At 38.8% G+C, this 17,820-nt stretch overlaps 1 protein-coding gene across 2 annotated transcripts in view; it reads right to left on the reverse strand.

Moving 5' to 3' along the window:
- Positions 1-17,820, reverse strand: part of LOC110966637 (cyclin-Y-like) — a 31,758-nt gene that overhangs the window by 13,205 nt on the left and 733 nt on the right. The gene's annotated exons all lie outside the window — the stretch shown is intronic.

Genomic DNA, 17,820 nt, shown 5'->3' on the forward strand with positions numbered 1-17,820 from the left:
TCCTTGTAGATAACATCGGCTACTTTAATAACACAAACACGAATGGTTAATATAAAGTGAGAAGGAACATTTATCTCCATAGAAAGCACTAATAAGCACAAATACTTGACTTCATCTCATTAATATTCAACAAAAGCACCATAAACCGTAAGCATTAGCGCTCTGCTGTGATACACTAAAGTCCGCACAAAGATGAAATCCAGTAGAGTTCTCCATCAGCAGGGCTACTTCCAAAGAGGCTGCTTTTGGTGAAATCAGCATTTAAAAATGCCCGGCATGCAGCGTGCACTGCCAAATGTTCGGACTCCCACAGTATGAGTGTAACAGATCCAGATTAAGATCCAGACTATTTGATTACAATGCAGGCGGTGGGAGAGCAACATGGTGCATCATCTGTTTCAGCCGCAGCAGCTGCTGTCGGACGACTGACTGTAGGAGAGGTTAAAATGCAGAGTAACACTGTGTAGCAACAATCATATCGGAAGAAAAACATTTCAGTCAGTTGAATCTTTTGCTTTTTCAACATGTTTCAGGACATGTAGCACAAACTGAATTCATCTGAGCTATTATAATGTTTGCCTTCAATAGAACTGATTAACTATAAGAAAAACCTTACTACGTCTTGTTTATGCAGATAAAATAATCACGTGCAACATTCAAAATAAGCTAAATGGATCAAAAATGATTCATCTTTCAATACCATTGCAGTTCTGTGCCATCTACTCACAGCAACACAGGATGGGAGTCTGTTTAGGGAGCAGCTTCCTGATAAATGTTCTTAATATTTTGTCCAATTAAACAAATCGAATAACCATCACGAAGGTTGGATTTATTAGAGGCCTGGTGCATAACACCGCACTGGTTTTAGCCTTTTGTACCAATAAACAGGCAGCTGAATATTAGACATGAATCCTCTACTAGGGAGCGGCCCTTCAGAAAACATGATAACAGATGAACTGCTTGATTGTTGGCGAAGGGTTAAGTTGATCAATTATTAATTTTACAATCCATGAATAACGTCACTGGAAATCTCCACAGGACTCAACCTTGCTTCTTTCACCTGCTGCTATTTCCAGATACACAAACTGTGCATGTGATTAGTTCTGACCAAAGGCCTCAGCAGCCCACCAGGCTGAATGAACTCGGCCTGGATTAGACTTCAGTCCTGTTAGCACCTTATGCAACGGGAATCAGGAGGATCCCGGCATCCTGCAGATTTCAACACGTTCACAAATTAGAGCTTCAACAGTAGCTGGTTTTCAGTGAGAGGAATGGACCTGCAGGAGTTGAGGACATTCTGACTCACCAAAGAAGCATTCAGGTCTAATAATATGAATAATGTTTAACTATAATTACCCACAGCACAAGACGCTTTCCATTTTACAGCCAACACATCTGTTGGCCCTACAATCAGACTGGACTTTTTTTTTTAATCACTGCATCTTATTTTGGACCAATTACAATATATTGCACTGCTTTCTCCATCTGTAAATATACTGTACTGCCATCTAGAAATATATACAGCGCCCTCCATAATTATTGGCACCCCTGGTTAAGGTGTGTTAAAAGCCTTAACATAAATTAAATTTTTATTGCAGATGCAAACTCTCACACTGAAAATTGTAGAAAATGTATTATAGGAGAAGATTAAGTGCTGCTTTGTTGGCAAAAGGGGGTTGTACAACGTATTAACATCAAGGTGCTAATAATTGTGGCACACATGATTTGATCTAAAAGAATTATTTCTTAATGTGTGATTTCGGATATTTCGAATATTCGGATACCAAAATTAATATCCGGATAGTGCCGTAGCGAACGAATATTCGGATATTCGGGATATTAGGGTCCAGCCCTAAGGTTATCATGGATCTACTTCCTCAAAATGCATCCTAATGCTTCTTAAAGATACTGACTGCTGAAAACAGCAATCTGCTGGTTAAGTTTAACACCACTGTAGTCTTAAAACTTCAAAAATATTGGCATTCTGCTTCTTTTCAAAGAATATTTGGCAAGTAACAACACAAATAAACCATTTCCTGTCAGTGTTTTCAATCATCCTATCAGGGATTACTTCGATCATCCAATCAGATCACGATACATGTGAGTTTTAGTTGATTTTTTTCCCTCACTGAGCCCCATGTGTGATTAGAAACTTTACCTAGTTTAGACACAATCCTCATTGCAATGCGGTCAACATACTGCAAACAGACTTAACTATTTCTGCCACACATTGCTGTGTGGGAAATTCAGTTTTGCAGAAGGAAATATATTTAGACAGAGGAAGTGATTAAACTACAGACTAAGAGAAATTGCAGATGTGCAGATAAACTGTTGCATGATGCACAAGCAAATGTTTTCTCATCGCTGGGGAATTACTTTTCTTACGCTGATGTGTCAAATACATGACATATGTGTCAAGTAGGAGTCACTCTGACGCTGCCAGGAATGCAGTTTTTGCTGCTGAGTTAGTACTTTGAAGTCACGACCAGGAATGTGCCTGGAAAATAAAAAGCACCTACACAGTTATGAGTAAGTAGGTCTGCATTAAAACTGTACTATCTGCTTTCTTTTCATTTTTTTCCCACAAAAGCAACAGGATAAGTCAGTAAAAAGTGAAGTTTTAAATAACAACCATATTTATATTTTTTATTTGTGTTCATTAATATCCTTTTTTAGGGTGGGTAGGTGGGCAGACTGATTTTCTGTTTCTGTATATATCTGGCCTGATCAACCTACCCTGTATTTTGCATTGTTTATTTCTCTGTAGTTCTGTCTCTCTCCTCCCTTTATCCTTGCCTCAACAGTTGAGGCAGACGACCAACCTCCCTGGACCTGGTTCTGCCAAATATTTCTTGAGGCTAAAAGGAAGCTTTTTCTTCCCACTATTGCCAAAGAACTCGAGTAAAGGTATCATTTGGATATATTCGGTATATTTCCTTTTTGTACACTGTTACTCTGAGAAATGGTATTTCAATTTCTCTGCACATGCAATGACACTGACAATACAGGTCACTTTGTCTTTTACTTTAACAACACAAAATTAATACATTTTAACCATAAAAAACTGCATCTCTGCCTCATGTGTCACTAAATAAAGTCCTTATGTTTGGAGGATACTGTTTTTTCCTCTTATGGCTCACTTCAAGCTCTTAAAATAGTTTCTGTGTTTACATACTACAAATAAACTCATCTTTCATGGTCCTTAAAGCATTTTTGGTTAATGTTAACATTTCTGAATAAATCCTGCATGCTACGAGGCCAACCTACTGGAATTCCCGCTGTGTACAGAAGCCAGTGTCGAGTGTCGATACACGATATTCACCACCTCAAGTAAACTTTAACGAAGACTTGCGGTCGGCTTCTGGACTCTGAAACAGGAGGAGGTCGGCTCAGCCATCAGCTGGCAGGCCTACCTGTCTGTCTCACTGCTCCTACATAATGAATTAACAACAAGCGCAGCCCGCTCCTAACAGCCACATCCATAATTGCACTGTAGTGTTTCCAATGTTGTGTTGATGTGTTTCTTTCTAAACTCCTTTTAAACTTGTCAAAATATTCCTTGTAAACCAAACAGTGATCTAAGGAATCCCGAACATTTTCTTTCTCCGCTGCAGAATAATAACCAGACAGCACAGTGGGTCGTTGAGATTAAGTGTTTGATAATTCACTGTTTTCTGTGGTTTGGATGCTTTGTCTTTAGAGCATCTCGCTGCGTCAGTGTCTCAGACAGAGCAGTTTCGCTTAGCCGGCCCATTCTGTCGTACATAACACAGAGAAAGAAGCATCTCATCCCTAAATGTGGCCGCCTCAGCAACATGATGCTGCTATCAGTCACCACAAGCCGTTGTGTTTCAGAGAAACATTCATCTTATCCATTTCTGCAGCTCTTTGCTTCATGTCTGACAAACACATTTAGGGAGTTTGATAGATTTTCAGATTATGAAAACGATTTTACTTAATGATCAGGTGCAACAAAAGCCTGTAGGTCCCTAAAATATTCTCACTTCTCCCATACAACACTGAATATGTAGTGTCAAACCTTTACTATGCAGTGCTTTACCACCGGGGCTGCTTGTTTATATGTAAGTTTAATAGAATTAGTTTTGAAGAATGTATAAATTCAGACAAGGCTACACCCATACTAGCAGAAAGGAAGTAAGTGGCCTGGTGATGAAGATAATGGACTTTACCATGGGGATGAAGCAATATGCTAATTTCAGGGCCCATTCCAATGCTGATTATTGGCAATCAAGAGAGATCAATAGCCAAAATTTGGAACCAATGGTCCAAATGCTATATTTTACCAACATGTGATAGCAGGGAACCTGTCATTTCTTACTAAGGTTCTTCATTCATATGGATTACTGTAGCTGAATATGTTCAATAGCATTACAGATGTCACGATCGACTGATTGAGATTGATCAGTTTGTCTCCTAGTGTAAATATTAATAAATCAATATTTCACTGTTCCATCACTTTTGTTTCTCCACTAAGGTCCAAATCTTGAAGTATTATTAGTTACTATTTTATAGACACCCTTAAGCACGAGCCGTTAGCGTAGCCTTAGCCGCTGTGAAAGTAGCACATCTCCTGGTTTGTTGTGACGGTTTGTGTTTTTTGTAAGTTTCTGTGGTTTGTCTGCATTTGAGATGTTGCTGAAACCACAGAGTGACAAAAGACAAGGAGAGGCAGTTTCAGACTCAAAGCAGTGCATTTAATTATCAGTAATCGGTTAACAAAAATAGCTATACTGATAATCAGGGAAAAAAAAAAATATTGTCCTCAATATTTGGCTAGGCCAATAATCAGTCAGTTCCTACTTTCTACTATCTTAAAATTACATACAGAGCCAGATAGTGGATACTGAACCCCAGTAATAGTTCCAAAGTCTCGACTAGTTTTTAAAGATGACTGGATTTTAGGTGTTTGGGCCGCTAAGCTGTGGAACTTCCTACCAGGAGAACTGTTGTTATCTGTTGGAACCATTTAATTCATTTCATCTTGTGATATTTTATGCTTTACATCTTATTTACAGGAAATATCTGGTTAAATTGTAAAGAACTCTGAGAGGTGCTCTGTCAGTAAAGTCACTATTTTTTTTTCATTTATTAGGTGCCAGATGTTGGCTAACATATTCCCAGAATATCCTTGACAGTGGTGTTTCTGTCACTTCCATCAAAAATGTGTTGCTAGCACACTGCACTTTAAATGTATTTATCAGCTGCCATTTTAAGGCTTCATGTATTTGGATTATTGACTCTCTGAGACCAGCTCTGCTTCTGACAAAAGTGTGAATAACATCTACAATGTGCATGTTATGAATGTGATCCTGCTGTTATTGCTGCAGTCTGTGGTAACATGAACACTGATTCGCTCCCATGCAGTCAATGAACATGTTCACTGGTCAGTCATGCGTGGTAATATTCGGTGGTTCCATCTTAGAGGACAATTTGAACTACGCTGCCGTGTGCCTCACATGAACATGTTTAATGTCTACTGAGCGGAAATCACTAATAATAGGTGGGTGACTTCATGTGTAACAGGAGTGAGCGCCAGGATTCAGCTCTATCTTACTATAAACTATCAAACTTTTCAAGTTTTTCTCAAGTTGATTGAGGTCTGCTATGTTTATCCTGATTAAATGAGGCAAAAAATTCTAGATTTCTGTTCCGATGTTAGCGTGTTGTGCACTATAAATACATTCAGGTCAGTGAGAGATTACCAATGTCAGCTTTGATAAATCAGTTTGAACGTTCGGCCTTATGGCTTTTGCTCAACATTTGTTCCATCTTCATTATCTCATTATCATGTCGCGCGTCAAACAACAGTAGGACGTTATTCTAACCCCCTTATACTGCTTCAACACACACACACCATTGGCTCAGAGTGGTATCACAGCAGGTAAAACAAACAGGACCCGATCACACATGCACAAGGCCCCATTTCCCTGGGAGACAAAGGGAGAGTTCCCTGGGAAAGCACTGATAACAGAAGCTACACAAACACACACATCAGTCCTGTTGCTAAAAATACAGGGTGTACGATGCCTATAATACTACAGCAAAAACAACTGGCAAGATTAGCAAAGATTTTGAACCATCTTTGAATGTTTCATACCTACAAAGTACTCTAGGAGAATGGTGTATTATTAAACTGGCAGTAATTGTGTTTAAAGATTCACCTTTTTCTTAATACTCCTGCCTCCTCTTGAAGAAAACATAATCAATGAATCAATCTGCTCCATTGCACCAATTATTCCACCTCCCCGCTAAGAACATCTTCATTAAACCACTGGCGGATTACATCTCAGTAATGCAGAACTAATGAGAAATTCATGAAGCTTATTTAGAGCTGTGATATTTAATTTAATGTAAAAGTTGTTAAAAAAATAACTTTTCTGTCTGTAATTACATCAAACCCTGGTACAGTTACTTTTTTGGTGGAATTAACATTATAGAAGTGCTTTTTTTTTCATTTAACTTTCACTTCTTCCCACATTTCAAGCTGTCAAGATTAAGAAAGCATTAGTACAGTTTGTGCCAGGAGATATAATAGAGATTTACATTTGTGCAACAACGGTTAGCAATCGAAATTATTTTTTTAAAAGAGCGACAAACTGGAACAGTAACATCTCTGACATCACAATTTATCTATTTCTTCATACTCTAAATAAAACACCGTGATAAATGAAAGCAAATATAGTAAAAAATAATAATAAATCGCATCTCATCTGATATATTGCTGTTTGTGACTTTCATGCAACATCATAATTAATTTTGCTCCAGTGCTATTATTGCAACTGACCAAAGTTGATGTTATGAGTTCACTGCTTTGCAAAAAAAAAAAGATTGCAAAAATATACACATGAAGTATTTTTGCCTTCAGGTCTTTGTATCATTTCAGGTGTTCTAATATGTAGGTAAAGTTGGCAAATAGTCTGTTTTAACCCAAAGCACAATTTTTTTTCACAGCCAAACTTAGAGATGTTGCTACCTGAGCAAAAAGAGATAGTTCTGTTGCTCAAATCTAACAAAACCTGGACTGAAAAAAGCTAAAAAAAAATCTGCAAAACAATACTCCAACCAAGTCCAAAAATTGCTCAGTTACTGCTGCACTTTTGGTTCCACATGGACTCGTCACTTCAGGATGAAACCACCTCCTCACAAACTTTGTATTTCTACCTCACCTGACTTTCAGAATCCCCTTTCAGTCAAAAAAAAAAATGTTAATATTATCCAATACCAAGGCCGGTTTAGTACGACTGCTGTCTTTTTCCTCCAAGTTGCAAAACACCATGATTGGTCAGTTCCAAAGACGGATTCAGGAGCAACATTTCCTGTGATGCTGTAGAAACATCACCAACACGACGATGTCAGACGCATTACGTTTGACCCTGGTTAAATCAGGTTCGTCTCAAGGTCGGGTGTGATGGTGCATATTTATCCTCATCAGCCTAACGGAGCTTGTGATTGGTTGTACAATCCGTCCTGACAGCGCCCTCTAAGATCTGATCCTTATTCATTCAAATCAGACCGTCTTTAAAGTGCTTTCTGTCCCGACAGCTCAAAGCCAACACTCCTTTCTGATGTGATAATTAGCGAGATGAGGTGGTCTCGGTGTGCACTGGGACTAAATTATTCTCTCATTACTAGTTACTAAATCAAACAAAGCCTGTCTCCTGCGAATAGACCCTGAATTAAATAATTTATCCCCAAAAAAGGGAGAAAGAAGCAGTAAGTCTCTATTTTATGGGTTCTGATCATTGGTTTGGGTGCCTTGCTGGTGCTGCTGCTGCTGCTGCTGCTGTTATTTTTACAATATTCTCAACCTCAGGGCTGTTTCAACTTTACAAAAGTGTTGAACCGAGCCATCTGTCCCTGGTGAAACATATGACTGCTGCTGTGGTAAAAATAGTAATGCTGCTTGATGTGGATTCAACTTGAGAAAGAATTGAATGTAATGCACTATCTGCGCAAAACTTGATTAAATTCTTTTATTCTCTGCTTTACTTTGTTTTTTTTTACCAATCTCCTATCATGGCTCAAAAACTACTCTGATAAAAACTGCAATACGATTCATTTTTTAAGCTAATTTCATTGCAAAGCCATGAAAAAAACACCTATATAGTGCTTTGTTTTTATCTTTTTGTGAAGTTTGTTGCTGTGAAAAGTGCTTTATAGTAGAAATGCTGTAAAATAACATTAATATTTTTGCTGCATTTTTAGTGCAATTCGAGTTCTCTTCCATGCAACAACTCCCGCTGTGGTCTTTATTAGAAAGCATGGCCGTGCAGGACTAAATATGTTGTTTGTTGTGCTGCTCTGAGCACATGAGGAGCAGCTGGTTTATAAAAACCGCGATGGGTGTGGTGCGGCATGAAGTAGGAACAAGAAATGTGTGTGAAAGTGAACACTGATCAATCACGGCATTAAAACAACTGGGTCAATATTGCGTAGGTCCCCCTGGTGGCCTCAGGAGATCTGGGCAGTTTGGAAGTTGGTTGTACACCTTGGGCTCTTGGTTGAGTTCCGTGAGCCCTTAATGAACAGTTTTTGTGATAAGATGGAGCTGAGGGAGGCTGCTGGTGTTGCTGGTGTTACTGACTTCATTTGGTTTTAATGTCTGGGCTGATCGGTATATGCTTTATGTATATTTTAATTACGAAGATGTTTCACCTACCATGACAACCTCTTGTCATTTCAAACCATGCTATTCTTCACTTTGGGCCTTTTCCATAAAACACGCAAAGAAAAGTGGGGACTTAAGTCCAACATCAGACTGGAATGAAACTAAAGCAGTTCAGTAAAGGTCAGTTCAAGTTCATGCAACCAAGTTAATTCAAGATATTTTCAAAGAACTTTTCTTAAGCAGCCTGAGAGAGTGAATATGGATCAGATGGATGCCCCATGTTAAACAGAAAGAGCAGAAATATCCACGCCCACTGGGCATCATTCACTCTTAAACATATGAAGAAAGCAAACACCTAATAACCAGAACAGCTCTTACAGCTTCCAGAAACAAAACCAGACAGAAAAGGCGACAAGAAACTGCTGATCCATTGAATGCAAACAGCAACAAAGTGAAAATGTGATGAAATATTTTGATACAACCTCATTAAATCCAGGGTGTGAAATACAGAGGAGTCAGGGGGCTTATTTGAATAAAACAAGCTCTACTAAAGAAAAAATTATAGTTTGCTATGTTTGCCATGCATTTCTACTTACCTGTGTTGGACTGATGTATAATTCATGCATGAGAGAAATTAAGAGAAATGTGCTCTGTTGTGATGTCAATTAGGTTTACTTTTGTTTACATTGTTTTAAATGTTTAAGCAAATACATTTTAAAATCAGCTTCCTATTTGGAAAACAGAGGATAGAGACAGATGGTCGATATAGCCTCATTTTTGCCTCATTTTCAACTTGAACCATTTATGTAGCTATTGTTATTCGATTGGGCTGATTTAGACTGAGAGTTACTTCAGAATCAGTTTTATTGGCAAGTAGGGCTTCACATATGAGGATCTGACTTTATGATTTGATGCAAAACAGTAAAAGCTGACACTTGGAGAAACTTTAAACAGGAACAAAAAGGTTTGAAATGAGTGTTGCAGGACAAATGAACAGCAAGTGCAGCAAATGAGATTTTAAGTAATAGAAATGTATACAATTTACAGGCGTGTGCTCGTGTGCAAATTATTTGCCTGAGATTGTGAAAATTTACACAGCATATTGTGCAAACAACTTGAGATTTGCAAAAAAAGCTGTTTGTTATAGTAACACCCTGAATCGCTGCTTATGGTGGAGGATGAAAGAGGAGAGGCTGTGACACTGGGAGTCTCTGACCTGGATGATGAAGTCAGCTGCTGCTAGGAAGAAGAATTTTGAATAGCATAACCCTGAATATTTGATGTCTTCTGGCAAAAAATGTAACATCTATGTAGGTTTTTATGCTAACTTGTAATTATTTAATGTTAATGGATCCTAAGGTCTGGCCCACCAGACAGTAAGTGTTCATGTCTTCTCTTTGCAATCCACTTAGTAGCACATAGTTAGTTTCCCAGCATAACCTGCTAAAGTCACGAAGCTAACCTGAGCTATATTGACGTCAAAGTCAACTTCATTGTCAGTTCCACCATATGTACAGGACATAGACGGGATTGAAATGCTGTTTATCTCAGATCTCAATGCAAACATGCAAGGCACAGGAGAAAAAAACGACAAAGACACTAAGAAATTACTGACAATAAGTAAACTGAAATATACCTGGTTTCTTTGATGAACTCACTTTATGGAACAGGCCCTATGCTCACCAGCTCTCTTAGGTTTTCAGCACTAACTTACCACCTAATTAGTCTGTCACCTGTCTGTACACCTGATCCCTATTAGACATCAGTGCATGTTTAAAATCTCCTCCAGCCAACTTTTACTCTTTTACCAGATTATCTGTGTTGCCTAGAGTTGCTGCTGTAGCTTTTTAGCATTTGGCTTGTTTTTTTTTAAATATATATAATCATCTGTCTGTTGCTGACTGTTGGCATGAACTAAACAAAAGAAAGACTGATGTATCTTTAACTGTCTTGAGCCTAGGCCTGTTTTCTTAGTCTGAAATTACCGACTAAGGGGCCGTTTACACGAGGACCATCTTAACAGAAAACGCAAAAGTGGCGTCTTGTCATTTCACGTTTAGACGAGCGGTTTTGAAGGAAATCTGCATATATACGGTGACTCAATAGTATGTGGAATTCGATTGGATATGCATGCCAGGCAGCTGGGTGCCACTGTGATAAAACTCCGCCATGTCTACGCACATGCGTACTATCTAGCTTTTCGGATCTCCGCCGCGGTAAATGTTCATGAATGGAATCTGTACAGATTCTGTACGTTTGTTGGTACGACTCCTGTAGTGTACATAGAGCTGCCAGAGTTGCTTGAAGATACGAAGGATGGAAATAATCACACATCTTTGTTTACTTCCTTGTACCGGCCGGCAAACCAAAGCACCGGCGCACGTATGTGACATAATCGCGTACGCGACGTGGTCAGATCTTGACAAAGTTTTGCGTTTTGCTGTTTAGACGGAAACGTAACGGCGGAGAGTTTTCTACTTTTCCACTCTGGAGGCCGGTTTCAAATTTTTGTGTTTTTAAGCCCCCAAAACGCCGTCCTCGTATAAGCAATAGGGTGTTTTGTTGAAATATTTTGACGTTTTTACCTGCAAGCATCCTCGTGTAAACGGCCCCTTAATCAGCAAACAAGACAACCACAATAACTGCCACAGAACAGACCCTTAGCATTACGAATGAAAGCCAAAAGCTTAAGCAATAAAGTGTCAGATGATTGAAATATGAGCCAGAGAAATGGCAGAACAAAGGCTTAAAGATAAGGCCAAGATAGCAAGGAAGTAAAAAAAAAAAAAAAACAGCACAGGCACTTTGTGTCTTTTAAACTGCAAATTTTAAAGAGCAGTACAAGTAACTTGCAGAGGTTGAGAGAAAACAGAGTAAGAACCCAGAGGTGGATATATCCAAGTTATGAGTTTCCAGTGTTCCCTCTACAGTCCTTCCACTCCCAATCTACTATGCAAAGATCACAGATAAGCTGTGTGATTGTAGATATCACACTAGTCCTTTACAAGTTCAATCACCCCAATAAAATCAGGAATAAACACAGGCTCAAGTTCCAAAATAAAAAGCCCATTATCTTGAAATCAGCGTTCCTGCACCGACATAGTCTAATAAATGTTCTAGCATTATAATCACGTAGCCTGTAGCTGGAATATTAGCTACTAGAGCAAAGCAAGCCAACTTCCAGCCAGACGCATCAGCAAACACAAGTTCTAAAATAAAACATAAGTTTGTTAATCCAGTAAAAGTGAATATTCAGCTATCACACCACAGTGTTAAACAGACACTGGTGGAGCCTGGTTTCCTTCCAACCCTCCACACACTGTAACAGCACATAAGAGCATCAGCTGACGCGTGATGCCTCACAGAAACAACAGTCATTTTAAGAGAGGAACACAGTGGGCTTTGTCACAGAAAGGTAGATCATATGACGACTTTGTCCACTCGTTCTCGCTCCCTCCATTCGTCCTTCACCTCCAGGGCTGCTGTCTGTCTATACATGCAGAATGACCCCCTGTGTGTTCGCATCGGCATGGTGGAAAAGTGTCACAAAACTAGGGCACTTCTGTACTGTTTAAAATAATAACAATGAGTGGAGAAAACTGCAACATGCTTGCTATTATATCTAAAGCGTGCTGAGAATGTGATTTTAGTGTGAAGACTTGCAGTAAAAGGTGAATAGGGCTCTTCTTTACCTCTGGACTGAGATACTAGCATTTTCTAACTCTCTAGAGAATGCATATGTATCCCATATTTAGTGACACATTGCACATATATTAGTAACATGGCCTTTTGTCTTTTTTTGTGACCAAAAATGTGCAACTCTCAATAGTTCCAATTTCACACAAAGTGACAAAAAAAAGCATCTCCAAAATAACTGCACATTTGCAGGAACATAGGAGAGCCCTTCAAAACAGCAAAAACTTTCATCCTCTTCCTGACTAAGCTTTTATTCTGAAATTCTAGCCGCCAGTAGTTTAGCTCTGGACAGACATCAAATCTCCAGGTCAGTGAAATGACGGTGTTACGAAGTGAATTTATCCTTAAAAACATTGAGTTTTGGTCGATTTAGAATTCCACAACCAAAATCACCCCAAGACAAGTCGAGTCATGATGGAAAAAACATCTATCAAGTCAATATTTTAATCAAACTTGATCTTGGAGGATGCCATCGCATGTATAGCTTCATATATTGATAACAAATTCCTAAAACCAGCATTACACATGATTTCCTCTGTGAGTTTATTAAATCTTCTACTAGCAGCTGAGGTTTGGTTAATTTACCTGCTGCTATTATCAACTACTTCAATATCAAAACTTTTAAAATTCTCCTTTTTGGATCAGATTCCCAGGCAAGAGAAACTTCTACAAACTATTACCAAGGTTTTCCATGACTCCTTGAACTCTGTAATCCATTTAAAGTGTGACAGCCTGTTCAAAAAGAGATGATAATTCTTTGCTAAGCAGCTTGCGAGGCTCTGATCAAACCCACGGCAGTACGTTGAGTTCTGCACATCCTCGTGCAGCTTTTATACACCAGCACACTCATTTAGAATTGCTGTAAATTTCTCTCATTTCAAGTAAGCCTGTGATTTTCAGATTTCTAGTAAAAAAATCAACTGGGCCTCTTGTTTCTTCTTTTTTAGGTTCCTGAAGATGTTTAATCACTCATTGAGTGGCTATGAAATTTTTTTTAAAAAATGAACTAAACTGAAAGAGCTTCTTGGATGAGAGGTGAAACATCTTCAAGAACCTGAAAGAGAAGTTCAGTTGTGATTTTAACGAAGCTCCTTGCATTTCCAAGTAAGATTAAAAGCTGTTTCCCTGGTAGGAAGAGCAACTGGCAGTTAGAGCTTTCTAAGGATCGAAGCATCTTTTTTTTTTTTTTTACTCCAAAAATACAGCAATATGTACAGAAATATTAAGACAAGCATTGATGAGATCAGTGCAGATTATATTCAGGTTATTTCTAAGTTGACTAAGGACAGTATATTAATTTAAAATGCACATTTCACCCACAACATCTGAACTAACTTGTGGGATTGAAATGACATCAGTAAAACAGATATGTTGCTTGAAAATGAGTAATAAAACAGCCCAAAATAGAAAATGGCTCATATTAGCATTATAAGAGCCCTAAATTCAGTAAGAAGAAATAAAGGGACCAAACATTTGCCGGATCCAGTTTGGCAAATGTGAATATTTATCATTTACTTTCACGTAAAAATGGACAATAAATGGTAGTTTTATACCTTTGGATCTGGGATTGCTATACAGAGTAACTCTCCTTGGGTTTTAAGGAAATCTTGATGATCAAATTTCACACTTTAATAAACAGTTAAAAAATGATCGGAAATTACCTTCTGTGTGTTCAAATGGAGACGTACTCCTGCTGGCATTTGATGGCTCTTCATGAACCAAAGTGGCTTAAATGGATGGACGGGTTATGTGCAAATTTCTAATGGGCTCCAAATCTAATTGTACTGCATCACAGAGTGCTCAGACGAAAATGTTACCAACTTTTTCGATGCCCAAAGGCCGGCCCATTCAATAAGGGACACGTGACGCACTGAAAGCACCATGTCTTGCTCTAAATTGAGGCGTTAATTCGCAGCAGTCATCCGTCCCTGGAGGCTTCTTCTATCTGCTCCGTCACAGGCTCACAGCTGCCTCTCTGGGCTTCTCTTTAGTGGGAGTGAGGAGGGGTGTTTTTTGTCTGATATTGCAGATTCTAATGAAACCCGCTAATCTCCATCATACTGTCTGTGAATTCATAACAGAACGAACACATTAGACACGCTCCGGCTTCAATCACAGAGACAGACGGCCTCTCAGCACGAGTCGCCTTCATCCCCATCGAAGAGTGTCAGCCGACCCTCTGAATCTCCTTCATGTCACTTTCTCAACTCTGTTGGATGAGCATCTCATTGAAACGATGACCTGAAATACACCCAAACAAACTGGAATGTTTATTCCAGTTTGTTTGTTTCACTGATCTCATAACAGCCTTGGTAGGGATACTGAAGCCGTATTAACAGTTTTCACCTACTACAGTACAAAGCACTCCATTTAATGCCTCCACAAATGGCATACAGAATGGAAGTGGCCTACAGTCTATTAGTTTCCAAGAGGAAATGACATCTCTGATCAATAAAAAGCAGGTCTCCCACCATGCTGAGTCAGTGCAACCAAAGAGATGTATTCATTTTGACTGCAGCTAATGAAGGCTGATACTTTATTGTAGTAAAACACATCTAAGATCAGTTTAGTGTGTAAGAATATTTTTTACATTTTGTTGCCTAGTATGACAACTTGTTTGAAGTGTTTCCTGACCAAAAGGTGCAAATAGTTTAGTACCAGTGTACTGTGAAGAGAAATTAAGAACTAATGGTTTACGTTTGGTGTTGATCCAATGTAACCTTGCCAGCAAGTTGATTTCTCGCGATATTTGCGAGTTCACAAATCTCTCAAGAAACCATCTTGCTCCGCTCCCGCCTTCACTTTTCGTACAGCACCAAGTTGGTTCGGGCCAATCACGCAGCAGTATTCGTGTGTGGGGCGGGATAATGAGCGGGATATCCGGGTGTGACGACGACACCAAGCGCCAGTAGATCAAAACAAACACGGCAAAGGAGGACAACGATCGTGTAGATGCTGCTATTAAGTCAGTTTTAGCTGAATCTCCTATCGCTTCTTTGAAGGAAGAACAACGAGAGGCTCTTTGCGCATTTCTGGATGGTAAAGATGTTTGTGCTTTTTTACCAACGGGTTTTGGTAAGAGTTTAATCTACCAATTGGCTCCGCTCGTTGTCAAGATCCCGCGATTGGCTAAAAACAAACCCGTCAGAGGCGGGACATACTGTTGCATTGTCCAATCCGTGCCTCTTTCCTCCGAACGGATTTACATGGAGCGGTCCCAGATTGATATTGTGGAGTACTATCAAGTACTACACAATTATTAATCTGGCTATTGCCAGGTTAGATCCAATGCTTTGTCTTGTCTCTCTAATAACTAAGGGTAAAGATGTATGTCTCAGATGAAAATGATCTAATTTGAATATGGGACCATCTCACAAAAAACAATAGTCTGATCTCTCCAGAACTTTAAAAATGATTCATTGTCTTACTAAAACGAATTGAAACTGTTTTCAGACATGCGCCTCTTTCCAATAATCTCATGGCATCCAAACATGTTGACTTCATGTTTAAATGAGCATGACTTCCCTAAACGTTGCTAACAGCAATTTTACTAGATCAAGCCAGGTAACATTTATGACACTTTCTGAAGCAATTTGGTGAAGAATTTTTAAACATTTCCACATATTTTGATTAAAAACAATTCATAGAGCAGAAAAACAGACGGTTCGCGGACTACAATCGCAAAACACCTTTCTCATTCACCTTGCTCCACAATTACACATGCATTTCAACCTGAAATGTCCATTAAAACAAAGTTTCACTGCAATGAAGACACAACAGGTCAAATGAATCGGATCCACCAATCTGAGTTTTGATAAAACGTCAACAGGAGCTGAAGGTTAGTTTGTTGCTTCCAGCTGTTTAGAAGTTTATCCTCTGAGTTTATTAAATACCGGCAGCAATATTATATCCATGTATAAAGAGAGAGCTGTGAGCGTTATTTGCTTATAATAATATAAATTATCACTGACATGGAGACAGGATTGGTCAGGATCTAACAGCAGATCACATTTTGTACTTCAATCACGACATAGTGTGAGTTTTCACATATACAGCCACAGTTTATAAGCTACAGTTCAATCAAATATGCTGTGAAATAGCATTTTCATGCTTATCCTTTTGTTTATTAGTGCATTATTAGCCATTTTATGCTACTTCAATCTTGCACAAATGTCAAATATCACAAATGGCGCCACTTTAAGCAGCAATGTTGTGTAAACACATCAGAAAAGGGCTTAAAAAACTAAAGAACACGTCAAATGCATCTGCTCATTATCTTCATATTCAGTAAAAAAAAATTAGTTCAAGAAGAATGCATGTGTAAGTCACAGTGCAGCTAAATGTGAGCAACAAACAGCAAGTACATTTACACTGCACTCCTTTAAACCACATATTTGAAGCTATTACAGCTAAAAGCCAAAGTCAAAATGATTGGATGACAAATGTAATCTCACTCAAAAAAAACTGTTTGAAATCAAGCTGAACAGTGAAGGAGCAATTTTGAAAAAAAGAACAACTGGAGAAGGAGGGTCGGGTACAGTTTCTGAGAAAATCCATTTATATGAAATGGTTGGCTGTCAGCTGGAAAGAGGCAGCCCATTTAGGAGACACTTTCCAGTGTGAATGGGTCAATTGTAATGCATATTAGCATGTGTCAGAGGAGGGGGCCGCGATCTGTAGTTGCAGTTTCTTTCATGCACGGGCTGAAAACAAAGAGCAACACAAAGGAGTCTGCCCTCATGAACACGATGTTGTCTGCAGCTCCGTATCTCTGTGCAAAGACAGCACAAGAGAGAAAAAAACTGCACATGCATGGATCTAGCATGTGTCCAGCTGCATTGATGCATCTCTGCTTCACACTGAGTTTTCTGAGAGACTAGGAGGTTTGAGCAGAGGCGGATGATGCTGCTTCAGGTGCAGATCACAGGAAAATACGTCCAGGTCATCTGGTGATCCTGAGAGCTTCAGTATAAAGCAGCTGGACATCTCTATTTTTTGGTGGTTGAACATGTTCCACCTCTTAACCGAAGAAGCCTCTTGGAGAACCTCTTCAAGAACCAAAAAAAGAAGTCGAGTTGCTTTTTATAGCAGCTCAAGAGTAGTCGCTCAAGGTTTAAAAATAACCATAATATGTGATTTTGAAGGCCACAGCTGTCCTATTTTTTGCTGTTGGAATAAATATCATCACCAGATTTATTTAATGTTCTCAAAGGGCTTAATTATATTGACTTTTTCCATTACTTTATGATGCTTTTATGGATTTTCCAAGCTTCTGTATTGCAGTTTCTGGTGATCCAATTTCTAAAACTGTCATTTTTCATTATATTAGTCTAAATTTCATTCATTTATATTGTCTCTAATTGAATTTCTGTGATATTATACTTACATTATAGCCTCTCAGTGGCTCAGTGAGGCTGTAGTTGGATTTTTCATGTCACAGTAACAATATTATAATCCCTATAATGGTTCCATCCTTCTCTAAACAATGCACTCCC

The sequence above is a fragment of the Acanthochromis polyacanthus genome, chromosome 9, assembly GCF_021347895.1.
Source record: "Acanthochromis polyacanthus isolate Apoly-LR-REF ecotype Palm Island chromosome 9, KAUST_Apoly_ChrSc, whole genome shotgun sequence".
Lineage (NCBI taxonomy): Eukaryota > Metazoa > Chordata > Actinopteri > Pomacentridae > Acanthochromis > Acanthochromis polyacanthus.